Genomic DNA, 11,916 nt, shown 5'->3' on the forward strand with positions numbered 1-11,916 from the left:
GCTGTACAAAAGCTAAATATAAACCCACATTATTGAAAAAAACCCTAACAATACCCCTGTTGCAAGTCTAGAAAAATCTTTACACATAAAATTGAATTATTGGAGACCAGCATCTAAAGTGTCATTTGGTTTTGGATGCTTCTTTGTTTTGTGTACACAATTTGGCATAAAGAAAAATGTTATTTCCAACAGCAAATATTTGCCTTCTGTTCTTTTTATCTTCTCCTATTTGCCTTTTCTTCTCCTGCCCTCAGAAAGCCAGGGCCTGAGTGTCTCTGGATGGGTAACTAAAGTTCCTTTTGAAAATGCAGATTAGTCTAATTTATCCATACAAGTATGTGCATATGTGTGTCTGCTGTTTGTCTGGGGAGAGTCTGAATGACTTTTCCGCTGATTGGCTGTGGGACCACAAGTAAGTCATAAAGCTAGCCCGTGCCTCAGTTTACCCGCTGCAGCTTCATTAATGCTAACCTAGCTCATGAGGTGCTGTAATGTTTAATATATTGTGTGCTCTGTAATCCCTGGATTAAATGTATTATGTAAGTGAAAAGCACCTATTTGATGTATATGCAAATGCCGCAGTATTATATAGGTAGGAGGGTCATTTGGGTGTAAGTGTAATACAGGCGCTGGCAAAGGGCAAAAGGGATTCCATTGTATTGACTTATTTTTAAAGAGCTTTTTATTTACTGAAATGCTCCGGACACCCAGAAAGAGAGACATTCCTCACTAAGCATGTCTGCTGTTTCATCTGTCTCGAAGTGCTTTGATAAATGGATTGAAACTTGTCAGCTTTTCCTGTAGTTTCTGAGAATCCCTCTGGAAACCCTGTTGAAATGTTATTATGGTAACTTCTTAGAGTGCTACTTAATGAGTTGTAACAGATATCCCTGCGAGTCCCACAGAAGCTGTGAGGACTGTGCTTCCTCTCCTGCTCCGGCAGAAGCAAGGCCCTGGGCCTTGAGAGCTCTCGTCCTCCTCCACCATGTGGAGATCACCACAGGCCTGTGCCATGTAGACCACCATGGGCCTGTGCCTGGTCTGCCTCACAGATGGGTGGCCGGTGGGCCTTCAGTGACATTGAGCACAGTGGGATGTCATCCCTTTGGTTAGAGGGGAATTCTGTCTTTCAATGGTAAACTGTAGGAGGGGTGACAAATTAGCATGGGTTTAAGTGAGCGAGAGTTGATCTTCTCTTTGTTTAGGATGAGGTATTTCAGCTTGAGCATGAGGTATCCGGAAGCTTGGGCTGGAGACCAGGGTGCCTGTGGGCAGTCTGATCTCTCACTGCCTACAGATCCCACCTGCAGCCTTTTCTCGGGCAACCATTCATGATGGATAGAGGCCATCACAAAATGCCACCATCCATCCACAGAAGAGGTAAACACGGCAGCTCTTCTGAAGCCAGCAGGATCATTAGAGCTTCCTGAAGATATCTGCTGAGGAGGTGGGCAGAGTGACTGACATAGACACATATGTGGTGTGGAGTTGGAGTGTGGAAGCCAACCATCTAGGGGTCACTTTGGGACCCACTACATTTCCTACCCTGTTGTATCAAGCAGTGGGGCAATGAGATGCCGTGGTGACTTCTTATTTTCTACCTCCAGCCAACTGACAGGACTCGTGCTCCTTCTCTGATTTCCCTGGAGCAGGGGGTATGTGACTGGTGATATAGTTAGGTAGGTTAGGTAGCTTGGTTCTGCTGGGTATGGTCAACGATCCTCATCCTGATGCATCAGTCACTTAAAACACTAAAAGTGGTTTGGGTTTTTTGTTTGTTTGTTTGTTAGTTGTTGGTGTTTGTTTTTTTTTTAAGTCTTCTCTGTGTTTTGCTGTTTGTTAGTTTTTGTTGTTTTTTTTTTTTTTTTTAAAGAGTATGAAGTTGATCTATTGCTACTCAAGCTGTCATGAAGTGAGAAATGGCTAAAGGCACAGCTCCAGCAGCATTAACAGCTGTGCCCCTTGCCCTGCCTGGTACGACTGACACGTGCCTGGAGTAGATAGCACTGGTCATCTCCAGCTTGAAAAATATCAGCATGCCTTCCTCTTGCCTCCAAAAATGAACTTGGGCCGTCTAGAGTGAGGTATGCAGGAAGATGGGGGAGTGGGGGTGTTGAAGGAGCTCCTGTTCGGTTTGGCATTGGAGCAGGACTACAAATAATCTATGTATAGGTCACCTTTCCGTGATGAGGCCTTGGAGGTGACTCCATTACCCTCAGCACATTGAGGCCATGTTTGATTTATGCAGCCTTTTATTTCACTTTTTATTATCATTTTGCATATTAAAATTTGTATAGGCAGCCAGAAGAGAGCAGCATCTACACAATGCTCGACACAATGGAGAGGATTAGGAATCAGTGGCTCACTTCTTTGGGACCTGGACTGGGGGGTAAGGGGTGCTAAAGCATCCTTTCTTTATTCTTTGTTTTAAAAGTACTTCCAATTATTCCTTTCTGTGGATCCTCACTAAAATATAATCTATGACCAATACCAATGTCTGATTTCAGTTGCTGGATTCAAAAAATTATATAAATTATAGAAAACCAAGGCTACCTTGGTCTCTTTTCTGAGCTGTTCACCTTTGCTTTTAAAGTTTCTTCACTCTTCTCAGCCAGACCAAATATATCAGTGTGCATACATAGGTGATGCCAAGATATGATTTATTTTTTTCCAAAATAACTCCTGATTTGGGATTTTTTTGGTATTTTAGCTGCCCTTGCATTAAATTCCTCCAATAGTCTAATTCACGCTAGGAATGCTCTGGAAATCAAACCTACTAAAGTCATCTCTGTTTATTCCTCCCAAAGTGAAATCACCCATGTCCTCCTGGCCCTCGTGAGATCCTGGAGGAAACTGTCTGCACACACACATTGACACATCTTTAGTGCATTCCACACAAGCCAGTGAAATTACACCAGAAATATGAATTTAGACCACACCATGTGTGTGTGCTGTGCTGTTTGTATAGTGTACATACACACATGCCCCAGCAAACACTCTGATTTAAATTTCAGAAAAAGCCATTCAAGACATTGCTGTGTAATTCACTTTATGACTGTACACTGTACACATTCCTAGAAAACGAACGTGTATTCTGTGAATGTTCCCACTTTACAAAAATATTTGACTTGGGTTTATTTTATTTTTTTTTAATATTGAGGGTTTTGAAATCTCAGTAATTGTCACGATTACCATGTGTAATAGAAATTAGAAGGAAGCTTGGGTTTTGGCTTTGAAGCTACCAACTTCTAAGAGTACATTTTTTAAGTTTTCTTTTTAAGGTGCTTCTTCATGCCTCAGCTAAACTTTCCCCAGATTACGTGTTAGCTATGATAGCTGTTCTATAGTTAGATTTTAATCAGCCTTAGTACACAGTAATGTTAAACACTGAAAGAGCTACTAATTAATCGCCTTTCTGTATGTAACAGAGAGATAAATATCCATCCCGGAGGAATTGTAATTTCATGGTTTCTAATGATGGTTAGATTACATTATCTGGATCACTTAGGCTGTGGGTGTCATAAAAAATGCTCAAAGTCATTTATATTCAGTTTAATTTTTTTTTTTAACTTTGTAAGCCTGAGAAAATAATGCGGTGTTAGCAAGTCTGTTTCATATTTTAGTTAAATATACCTTTGTTGCACTGACTGAATGGATTCAGATGACAGTGACAAACTCAGTTCTTTTCTATTTAACATGCACCCTCAGCAATCAAATTAACAATGTACAAATCTTCATCAGGCTTCTGCAGAAGAGTCTTGAATTCTGCAGTGTTGTTGAGCTTCAGAGAAAAAAATTATTTTTGGATATTCATTTGAAATGAATCTGCTAATTCTTGTATCATTCTGTAAAGTCAGAGTTGTCTGTCTTGAAACAAGAATTAACTGGACTTTGGGTTTTTATCAGGCTGCATCTCAAATAAAATAGTGCAATCCAACAACTCTTTCAGCAGTTTGTACCTCTCATTTTCCCCTCTCCATTCTTAACTGATTGGAGTCCATGCACAACTTGTGTGCCTGCACATCTGTGTCCATGACACACTTAAATTTGGTAGCTACAAAATGTTGAAAAAAAAATCCTACTCCATGTGTATAATAGCTAATAGTTGCATATTTTGAAGTTACGCTCATTCATATTTAAAAGGCTGAGGCTTCTTTGAACTGCTGTGTTGGAGGGGGAAGTTAATTGTTTCTGAATGAGGATGATACTCCCTTTCCATATCAATTATGTGTACCGCTCCAAATTATCAATAATGCTCATTTCCAGTCCCCATCGTTTGCAGTTTTGCAGTGGGCGAGTGCTCTTGCAGAGCGCTGCCTGGGCTGCAGCTCCATCCTGCACCCGCCGGGAACCAGGGGAGGGAGGCAGCCCTGGAGGAGCAAGGTGAGATACAGAAATGTGATATATTTGCAAGAGAGGGTTTGTCATCAGTTAGCTAAAATTGCTTCTGAAGTTTCGCTGGCAACTGTTTTACATGTCTGACTTGGTGACTAAGGAACTATACTATCTTAATAGAGAACTCCAGAACTTCAGAAGGGTTTCTTCTTGTTTGAATGCACAGCACAATGAATTTGTACCCACAGAGCATTCACCACTTACATTTCAAAACCTACAGCACACTAAACGTGAAACTTTTGTTCAAATTTCAAGGATTTTGATAGCCCAAGTGAATAGACACTGCCTATTGATTTTTCCCTTACAATGACTCTTGGATAACCTATTTTCTCATTTATTTTTAACGACAGCTCATGAGATTTTACAGCAATTCTGCCCAACCTCCTAATATCAAAATCCCTCCTTGACCCTGAAAATTGTAATTCTGCTATAGATCACAGCTGCTGAATATTACCTTTTACTAAGCTGGTTAAATAAAATATGTCCAAATCACTAGATCCCACAGGCCATGACTGCAATTCTAATTATGCAGGGTCTGTATTTCTGCTCTGCCGTACAGAAAAGCACATCTCTCTCTGAGTCCACACCAAAGTGTGGGAATCCAGAATATTGGTTCTAGTTTTGAATTTAAAAAAAAAAAAAAAAAGTTACACTGCTCTTCAATGATTTTCCTGTAAAACTTTTACAAGGGAACCAAACGCTTTTGATGTGTTCCGTACAATAAAATGCTGTGTAAGTCTGGAGGACAGAAGCATGTGGCGAGAATTTTCTTGTGACTGGGGGATGGGTGTATTTGATGTGTACCCATTTCAAAATCAAAAAAAAAAAAAAAAAAAAGAGTCTTATGCTGCATATTCTGCACAATGGCTTGGGAACCCAATGTAAGGAAACTAATTCTGGCCATTAAACATATCCTCTCCCCTCCCACTGCTTATTCAAAGAGTGATCACATGCTCCCTGCTGCAAGTTACACCATTATAGAATTTAGATATGGAAGAAACCTATTAGATTAGCCGTTCCACCTACTGATGTGGGATTGTTCCCTGGAGAACTTTATTCATTAGTGGATCACAGCCTAACCTTGTGGGCACACTGTGCCAAGACCATCTTGGTTTTGTTCTGTTTTTTTCCCCTCTCCTTCCCCTCTGGTGCTAAGAGAGCAGCTGAGGGTATGGCTTGGTAGGGAGTATGATGGAGAAGATGGGATTCTTTAGTTTCGTGGTCAGACTGGTGGTTCGGATGCTTATGTATTTAAGTGGATGATTAATTTGTGTGCTTTTAAATTAGTATCCAAGCACAGAGGACTAGATGAGGATGGGAGTGGAGGGAGAGCCTTATTCACTGTAAGACCTTCTGGAGCTCAATGGTCTTTTACAGTAAATTGCCTTCATGGCTTGCCCTGATTTTGCAGTATCCTCAGATCTAGTCTCCATTTTGCTTTCTCCATTCAGTCTTTTTGTGAGCAGATGGAGACAAAGTTTTAATTGCTTGTCTGCCAGTGGAGGCAGCTTGGCATTTTTGTGCTTTTCCAGGACAGAAAGTTTTTATTTCAGTTATTTTATGGCCTGATCCCATAAAACCCTGAGCTTGGCGTGCTGCATGGTTGTGCGTGCTACTGGGGAGCTTTCAGGTGGGTTTTGACCTTTCACGTCACCTTCTGTTTGTCTGGTACCTTTTTGTAGCAACTTCTCTTGTCCAGAATCCCTCTGAGGACCTTGATGCCAGCCAGTTCTGTACCTAGCATCTCAAGCCTGTTCCTTATTTAAGTTAATTTGTTTTTACCATGTGTGAGCTGCCCGTTATCTACTGTTCTGGCCCATGTGGGCATGAGCCCAGCACCCAGGTGCAGTTGTGCCTTTCCTCCATAGGCTACCCATGCATGGACTGCAACTCAAGGCTTCTGCAAATTCCCCAGAGGTGAATTAAACCAGGGTCCAGAGAGGTTTGTTCACTAGCAGACATCTGCCAACCCCAGCAGGGACCAGCATGAGCCCTGCAGAGCCCAGACAAGACTCAGGGAGCCACCACCAAACAGAAGGCCTTGCGTCCTCTGGAGATGCAGTCCCCCTTGTCCAAGGGCCTGGTCCTCAGAGCTTTCCTTCAGTTAACTGAGACAGGGAAAAGTGTGAGGAAGAGGAGCAAAAGCAACCACTTCTATGCTGCCAATCCAAAGCTCTGGTTTCCTCCCTCAGAGTATAATAAATGGCTGCTGAGTTACTTGACATGGAGCTAAAGTCTGTAGGGTGAATTTTCAGAGCAACGCACAGGAAATTATATGCACAATTACTGTTGTTAACAGAGCCTGGGCATGTAACTCCCTGCACAGCAGGCTGGAAATCTTCCCCGTGCATGTTTAATGGGGTTTGGGTTGTTACATTCCTAGGGCTGTGTCCCTTTTCTAATGCCTAGTGTCCTGGATGGAACAAAGGAAGTACTGAATGTAAAAGAGATTTTATTTTGTTATTAAAATAATATTCTCTTGATCTGCAGTCTTCCTCTAATGCCAAATAACTTCTTGCCTCACTCGGTGATCCCTTAACCTTTCTATTCTGTGGGAAAAAAAAAAAAAGAAAAAAAAAAGTGGCTTAATTTATTTATTTCTTCTTCTTCTAAATGTATTCCACATAACCTGCTCATCGATGTTCATACAAATGAGTATATACGTGTTCATACAGGCAGCACAGTTATTCTAGTGATGGATGTTGTTGAAATAAGTGTAGGTCATAACACAGAAAATATTTATCTAAATCTTAATGCATAAATGCCTCTGAGTAAATAATATATTTGCACATCTTCATAAGAAAATGAATAGTATGTGCCATTTCACTAAGCAGTCATGTATTTAAAATGTCTCACTGCTCAGGAGGTTATTAATGTGTTATTTAAACTTTACCCTGTTGTAAACTAGGAAGGGTTTATAAATGTGGGGTTGTTTTGCTTCCATGCTGTTTATTTAGTTTTATGTATGGCAGTTGTTTTTCTTTCCCCGAAAAAGGTTATCTCCTGCACCTAGATCAATTCAAATGGACTTTAATTAACTTTGATAAAAATTAAATTACTCCTTTAACCTGGTAGTTTTGCAGCTAAAAGGAGCTTATATTTACAGCTGTGCAGTATTGATTGAAATTTTCTCCTACCCAAGTTATGCTTGACTCCAGCTTTCTGCAAGGTCTTGTAGGAAGAAAGCAAGGTGCTGTAAACTGAGACTAGAAACACCAAAGTAAACATACACATCATATATATATATAAATACATCAAATACATATACACGTTTCTAAAAGGTTTCAATCATTCTAAAATTGCACATGATTGCTCTTCAGCTCCCCAAAACGCTTTCATCTATGAGCAGAAAAAAGTGCAGCTTTCTCAAGTTTTAAAAGCATTGTTGGGGCATGTCTAATAGATTTGTCTAACTCTCTATGTCTTGATATATGCAGCATGGTTGGCTGTATTCTCCTCAGCATAGATCTTGAAACTGTAAATAAATTTTTGAAGTAAATAGTCACTTGATAATTGCTTAATGAAGTATCACACACCAGCAGTTCTGAATACAAAAAAAAAAAAAAAAAAAAAAAAAAAGTTCAAAACTACCGTGCGGTGTCTCTTTTTACTGGAAATGGGCTTTTACTTTTAAACTTCTGTTATATTTGGAGAGAAGTAATCCCAAGGAAAATGATACCAGTACTAATAGGGAACATACTATCTTTCATGTGGCTATTTTTTTCATGTTTAAGGTTTCTTTGTTATTATCTCAGTAGCAAGACTCTCCACACAGTCTTAGGCAGAAAATCAAAATATGCCTTAAAGCAATAATCTTTTAATAAGTATCAAATGTCTTTCAATGAGATAAAAGAATTCTGTAGCATGCTTATGCACACGCACACACACACACTTCACCATAAATCTTATTTTGTAGCTTTTCAATAGTATTTCAGGGAATATATATATATTTAACCAAGACTAAGCCCTCCTCACAAATTTGAGATGATTGAATTTCTAGATGCTACTAAGATTCTGCTAAAATTGGTCTCTCCACTTCCTGGGGCTCCTTGTTCAGGGGTCTTTGGAAGGTGAGAGCATAACCTATGGCCTTGGATGTTCCAGTCGGCCAAAACAGGGGCATTGCTCCAAACTTCATTAAGACACCACCCTGGAGAATAGAGGGGCTTTGCACTGATTTTTTGGGACTGCAGGACGGACTGTATTGACATATCTGCATCTGGCGTCACGGTGCAATTCTCAGCAGCTTACCCCTGGTTGCGACATGCAAAGTGCAGTGCTCCCCTCATGCCATTGGAGTGCACGTGCTTTGTGCTCAGATCCTCTCCTCTCTGTGGTGTGAACCAGGAATATTTCCACCCAGTGGAAAATCAGCTTGAAGGAGAGGAAACAAGCCCAGCAGCTGCACTGCAGAGTGCAGAGCTGCTGCGTCCTCCAGCAAGTTAAATGGGGCCTTGAGGGAGCGAAGTGGGAGAGTTGGTTTGTAAAATGGTGCCTCTTGCACCTCAGCATTGAGTGACAGAAAACTGCAGGTCCAACAAGCTGCCTAAGGTTGGAATGTCAAAGGTGTGCTCTTTCCTAATGTTCCTGATGACAAACACTCCTAATTGCTTCTTGTATTCATGCTTTTCTGTGCCTCCTGGCTAAGACATCTGTCCGTAGCCTTTATGGTTCGTCCTTTCAGTGGCTGGCTTCAGTTGTGTCTGTCTGTGTTTGCTGTTTCTTACTAACTCGACCACCCCATCCTCATCTCCCTGTCCTTCTGTGCCTGCCGAGCCAAACTGAGGTGTGTGCCAGCTGCTTCGGAGACCGAGCCCTTCACGCCTTTCCTGGCAGCCGAGCTGCACGTTGCACCCCGAATGAAGGTGAAGCAGCTTTGCTACACCTGTTGCATAAAGATGCTCAACTTTCCTCGCTTTGAGTAACCCAAAGCATGCATGCCACACTGCATATGAAATAGAAATGATATCTATTTTTGATATTGACCGGTTATAGAAGGGAGAATGCAATGAAAGGAAAAAGAAAATGAAACCAAATGTGATTTCTCTCTTTTACTGCAATGGGTCCAAATTTCGAAGCTCCTGAGCCAGACCTCTCTTAATATATATGGTGGTGCTACTTTGAGTTGTGAACTCATGATTACTTTTTTTTTTTTTTTTTTTTTTTTAAAAAAAAAAAGACTACATATTAGTGTTGCAAGAAGGAGACTTTGAAAGTCTTTTAAGTATCTTTCTCATTAATTTATTTAATCCTCTGATCTTGCCTTCTTTTAAGTTGTTTATTTTTAAAACAAAGACAAAAGTGAGCTGGGAGGCTTTGTTACTAAAAGAAAGGTTTTTAAAACTGTATGTGATACAAAATAATTAAGAGAATATAAATCTAGCTGTAAATAGTACACAGACACAGTCAGAGTGCTGGGAGAGCTTCCTCCACGGGCTTCAAAGGGAGTGTGGGCAGGATAGCGTGCAGGTAGCAAACCTCGACTTCACACGCTGGCCACAGTAAACCTTTCCATCCTACGAGTTTATTGTCTTTATTAAATATCTTTAAATGCTGCAAGACACCAAAATAAAAGTGGAGAAGGTGGAACCAAATTCCTTATCTGATGGAAGCTTTAAATTTGTCACATCATTTTTTGTTCTGAGGTGTTTCATGAAATTTTTCAAAAGTGCCCTGTGATTGCTGATTCCTGTACTTCAGGGTGCTCAGCTTGGGATGCATAAATAGATTTCATTTTCAGAAAGAAGTTGCTTGGCCATCTCTGGAAAACGGGTTCCCTCCATGGTACTTTGAGCTCAATACACATCCCCACCCCCCCAAAAAAGAAACACCTGAAGTAACCCAAATAATTCATTAATTTTACAGATTATTTTATCCAGATAACCAGGACAGGGCATGCTTGAATTTTGGATGAAAGAAAACTTAGATGAGCAGGGAAGTTATTCCCCAAGGACTATATCCTTAGCGATACTATGAGCCAGCAACCCCTGTAGCTTTCAGCATCTCTCATGATCAGACTGGATGTCTTTTGCCCGAGGCTGAAAATCTCTTCCCCTCTATAACCAAAGAGATGTTGGCTGTGAGTTATGATTAGTAATAGAGTCCATTTGTGGTAAGGAAGGGGGAAGGGGAGATGATGGACCCAGAATCATAACATTTTATGTGCTCAGCTCTTTTCCAAACAACCACAGAGGACTGCCCTGGTCTGGGTAGTTCACTGCTTAAGGATAAAATGAAGAGAGAGCACAGGGAAAATATATGGGAGAACAAACAAGTAAATTATATGTAAGTAGTTTGAATTCTTTATGAGTGGCATAATTGAAATATAGCAGGTTGAAGGATAAGCTCAAGGAGTTGCACTGGCTGAAAGACTGACCACCTGGAAAAAAAGATCAAGATTACTAGGGTGAAATGCTGTCAGAAAAATGGACCTGAACAAGTGCATTGGCAAAACACGGTGGGAAGACATCCAGGTGCCTACGCAGAGCACTGCCTCCCACCTCCTCTCCCCCATGGGGTGAGTGGATGGCAGCACAGTGGTGCTGACAAGAGTGTCAGAAACATCCACAGTCAACTCTCACTGGCGTGTCTGGGTGAAAACATTCCAGATTCAGAGGCCCAGAGAGGGGGTAAGTTGTGTTTGGCCGGACTCTAATTGCATCCTTGCATTACTATGCAATTAATTGCTGCTGTGCTCTATCTGGGAGGACGGAGCATGCCAGCTCCCTCCCTGGGCAGCCCCAGAGGCTGGAGGAGCTCACGGCTCTCCTTCTGGGGGGGTGATGGCTCGGACAGCTCTGCAGCTCTGCTGCCAGCCCTGCTGGCAATGCCCATCTTCCCGGGGTGGTGTGCTTTCCTCTCATGGCATCTTTTCCTCAGCAGGCTTTCAAAGTTTGAAAAATCACATAGAAAATGTAGGGCAGGGAGAAGACCAATTTTCACTGATTTCATGTGTCTTAGGAAAGAGAGGACTAGAGAAAACACTAGCACTGTTTTCAGTAACATTTTGTACAGCTGCTTTCAATGCATATCTCAAAAGGAGGCAGTGTCTTGCGAAAAATACATAACTCTGTCAAGCTACAGAGGGGAAAAAATAATTTTGCTCTTGCTTTACAGATCTGAACCACACATTCACATCAGAACTGCAGTGAATGATGTGAATAATAGCATAGTAAAGTAACTCAAGTTCCTGAATGAAATGAAAAGCAGTGTTTAACACCAAGTTGGGATGTGCTCCTCATTCCTAATGTGTCCCTCACTAAGTCCTTGCCTGTTGGGGAGAGATGGAAAGGAGAATGATTTTATAACTCCCGCTATCTGGGATTGCCAGTGTTGGCTGTAGCTTCTTTACGGGGCCTGGAGTAGGTGAAGAGGCTGAAGAGAGCCTCCCCACCATCCCCAGTACCAAGTACCTTGGTACTGGTATTCAGTCCTTTCTAGACTTGCCTGTTTAGCCACAAGTGGGGCACAGCTCTGACAGCACATGGTGCTGGGGCATCCGACGTGGTGAAGAACCCTTCT

The 11,916-nt window shown here is 41.5% G+C and overlaps 1 protein-coding gene across 4 annotated transcripts in view; it reads left to right on the plus strand.

Annotated features, from left to right (window-relative positions):
* The window catches only part of VTI1A (vesicle transport through interaction with t-SNAREs 1A), a 276,546-nt gene extending 271,314 nt beyond the window's left edge, over nt 1–5,232 (plus strand). For all 4 annotated transcript variants that reach the window (XM_035330470.1, XM_035330471.1, XM_035330465.1 and 1 more), the window contains one exon: nt 1–5,232. This exon is cut by the window's left edge and continues 7,658 nt beyond it. The gene's annotated coding sequence lies outside the window, so the exon portion shown is untranslated.
* The last annotated feature ends 6,684 nt before the right edge of the window (nt 5,233–11,916 follow it).

Source organism: Oxyura jamaicensis, chromosome 6 (assembly GCF_011077185.1).
Source record: "Oxyura jamaicensis isolate SHBP4307 breed ruddy duck chromosome 6, BPBGC_Ojam_1.0, whole genome shotgun sequence".
Lineage (NCBI taxonomy): Eukaryota > Metazoa > Chordata > Aves > Anseriformes > Anatidae > Oxyura > Oxyura jamaicensis.